This window comes from Littorina saxatilis, linkage group LG13 (assembly GCF_037325665.1).
Source record: "Littorina saxatilis isolate snail1 linkage group LG13, US_GU_Lsax_2.0, whole genome shotgun sequence".
Lineage (NCBI taxonomy): Eukaryota > Metazoa > Mollusca > Gastropoda > Littorinimorpha > Littorinidae > Littorina > Littorina saxatilis.
Genome location: NC_090257.1, coordinates 38909261 through 38913246, shown reverse-complemented (window position 1 = coordinate 38913246; position 3986 = coordinate 38909261).

Genomic DNA, 3986 nt, shown 5'->3' with positions numbered 1-3986 from the left:
ACAAAGGACAGTCGCCAGAAGCTCAGATGAATTCCCCACACAAAATCAGGATAACTTTCATCTTAATGTGCAAGTAACGGTAAAGTGATACATTGATTTGTGCAGCAGCTATTATTTTTAATTAAAACAAAAATAATACAACGATCAGTGTGAAAGAGAAATTTGACAGGACACCAAGTCATTGCTAAAGTGCAGCGCTTTTTGTCATGATACCCCTACACCATGACGCAGAAAGTCCCATTTTTGACCGCTCTTGCGATTGACACCTGCATCAGTAGGAATAGCATAGCACACGAACTACGCAAGCTACCTAACAACTCAACCTGTTCAGGGTAGATAATGGATTTGACTTTCTTCTCGTATGTCAAAGTTGCAAGGTTTTGCCGATTGTGATTTTTTGTCGATTTTTTAATTGGGCCTTTCCGTTTTTGTCAGGTCGATTTTGAGGGTATCCTTATTTGAGCGGCGGTCACGTGATCCGTGTAAAAGGTATCTTTAATCCAAAAGGCGATCCTGATAGTCAAGTGAACGGCCTTAACAACCATATTTTTATTTATTTACGAGGATTTATATCGCGCACGTATCTCACCACACAAGACGACTCAAGGCGCATGTTACCCATTAATGCCGTGTGAGGAGGAATTTTTTACAATATATCACGCATTCACATCGGCCAGTAGATCAACAGCCTATAGGCGCTGCATCCATCTTTCACGGCCTATTATTCCAGGTCACACGGGAATATCAAGTTGTAATGAAATTACACGGGAATTAATACTTTAATTTGGGTGCAAAATTTGTTGCAATAATTGTTTGGCCACGTTTATTTTACAGACCATTTAAACATCGACAGAGTTATTACTGAACATCGTCTATGTTGTCTTGTTTCGGGACACATTCATATTCGGTGGTGTTTTTTCCCCTTGGTTTCTTGGTAATTAAAAATGTTTACTAAGTACCCAACATTAATCGACAAATAGCCGTGTCAACTTACTTAAATACTTCAGCATATGGATTTTTGATTGGTTCCTTTGTTCTTTTTTTTTCACTAATCCAAATCGTGTCTCAGAAGGACGACGTTATCAGTCGATCAATTTTGTATGAGCACAAAATAGATCGGGTTTATAAGGGCCTCATCTTCATTTCTGAGAATTTCAAGGAGTTCGCTACTCCATCCAAGTTAAGCCACACCACCCCGTCCGAACCGTTCACACTGCTGTTCTTGTAGCGACCGTTCAGGTTAGAGTTAGCGCACCCCGTGTACCACCAAGCTCCGTGTCTAACAGCTGCACAGTTAATGTGATAGTGGTCGTGGTCGGCGTCCCACGTGGAGAACGGCATGCCGTTGTGATAGGCCAGGCTGTCACCTGGGGAAGGAGAGTGCAAAGTTGGTCAGTACTGACTAAGTGTGTGTGAGAGAAAGAGATAGAGTGTGTGTGTGTGTGTGTGTGTATGTGTGTGTGTGTGTGTGTGTATGTGTGTGTGTGTATGTGTATGTGTGTGTGTGTGTGTGTGTGCGCGCGCGCGGGTGTGTGTGTGTTTGTGTGTGTGTGTGTGTGTGAGTGTGTGTGTGTGTGTTGCCCCCTTTGCTGATGACTGGCATTCAACGACCTTCTAACGGCATGGGCATAACAGTGGAACGATGTCAGCAACAAACATGACACTATTCACTTTGCCAACAAAGCAAAAGGCTGACACCATCAAGCTTGTAGAGACACCACTGAGACGCGAAGAAGAGGCAACGTACCTTGTTGTTACCTTTGACAAGAAACTAACCTTGATACCAGAAATCCAAAACTCAGAAGCAAAAGCACAACCATGGTGACTGCGAGTGAGAGCGAGAAAAATAAAGACCAAAACAATACTGTACTAACGTGTTAACGAAGACGATAGAAATCACAATGTTCGACGTTTAGACCCTTCGACCCTAGGGTCTTCCTCGGGAAAACAAAACAGGAAACAAAGCGCATACAAGAACAAGACAGAGTATAGAACAGAAAGAAGAACTACAGATGTCACGATTGACGAACCAAAACAAACAAAGTAACACAGAAGTAAGGAAGGCCATTCTAGATTCTATTTTTTTTCCCAAAGACCTCACCAGGAGATACGTACTAATGTTGCAGTCCTGCTTTTTAACACAGCATCCTGTCATTGGCATTGTCTTGCCTCGTCTATCCTAATTTTAATATTATGTTATATTGTTGTTAATACACTGTGACCAAGGTCTACATCGATCATGTTTCACACGTATGATTCAGTCCCTTTGTTTATTTACGTTTTCTGGATCTAGAATAACCTCCTTTACTCCTCTGTCCGTTTGTTTTAGTTTCGTGAATCGTGACATCTGTAGTTACTTTTTCTGTTCTATCATCTGTCTTCTCCTTTTATCCGCTTTGTTTCGTGTTTTGTTGTCCTGAGGAAGACCCTAGGGTCGAAACGTCGATTATTGTGATTTGTATCGTCTTCGTTAACACAGTACAGTATTTTGTTTTGTCTGTTTATCAGAAGCAAAAGCCAGGCACAAGCTGGCGACTTTGTGAGATCCTTCGTATGGGCCTTGGTCACTGTGGGCTGAAGAAACACCCCAAGAGACCGGGACTCAAGGACACAGCCCAATGTGAGTGTTGTTCGGAGGAGCTATCCTCTGAGCACATTCTACAGACCTGCCCACATCTGGAGACAGTACGCCGGCACTACTGTCCGGAAGACACCAGCCTGGGCACCAAGCACTGGAGACCCGCTGCCGAACTGCAGAAGACTGCGGACTCCATGACAGCCAGCGAGCTGAGGATATAACGGCCATGAACATAGAACGCAGCAGAAGAAGAAGTGAGAGCTGGCCGGGGAGCAAACACAGAAATGCTCAAGCGAGTCTACCAGGGAGGTGTCAGGCCAAATCTTATTCTTAATCTTTTCCGTTCGTTAGCTGCAGCTCCCACGCATACGTGCGTTTTGCGCGAATGGTATTTTACGTGTATGACTGTTTTTCCTGCCATTTACGTAGTCATACTCTGTTTTCGGGCGAAAGGCCCCATCTTGAGTATGGCTGCGTAGCCAGCTGTAGTGCAGCCAGGACCGATAAGGCCTGGCGCTCACCTATGTAACTTCAGCAGGACAGACGACGCACTGCAGATTATCCCAGCCCGCTATAAGTTGCGTGAAAGGAAAACAGGCCAAGTTGTCGTCATAATCCCTATCGCAGCATCAATAATATGCAGTGCGTCATCTGTGCCGCTGAAACTGCGCAGGTATATTTTGCCCCAAAGCAAACCCCGGGCAAGGTCCTAAACCAAGCCCCCCTGATCATCACTGTGTTCGTGCGATCCACTTCAATCAAGGCCGCAAACAATACTGCCGCCATACAGCCACTCTTCCAGAGGAGATTCGCAAAGACGAGGATTCCTGCAAAGGCTAACAAGTGCCTGCTTCTTCATCTTATGATTAAGAGGACGACCAATCTTTCCAGGAAACGCCTCAAGAGCAGCATTCATAAGTAAGAGACATGCCAGAATATGCCACAAGAGTGTGCCCTCATCTGCACTTCCATTTAATTCATTAGATCTGCCAAAGCCATGAAGAGCTTTAATTTCATATCTCCACATCAGTCTCTTGAGAAACTTCCGGAGAAATTGTGAAGCAGACTTATCTCTCGGCGTTTAACGTTTCTGTTTTCTGATATTATTCGCGAATTTTATGTCTCCATCATCTGTGAATACATTATGTCTGAACAAAAACAAATAACAAATGTTTAATGCAACTCCGATATCAATACATACTCGCATTGCCTCCTGTGAAGGTTTCAAAACGTAGCCGGTAGTTGTCGCTGCTGTCACTGATGGTGAAGTCGCTGTAGGTTGCATAACCTTTGGTACCACTGAAGGTCATTAGATCCACGCGTAGTTCGTAACTCTGACTGGACGTCAACATGTGTAGGGCGTCAAGACCTGGAAAGTATCAACACACATAACTCTGACTGGACGTCA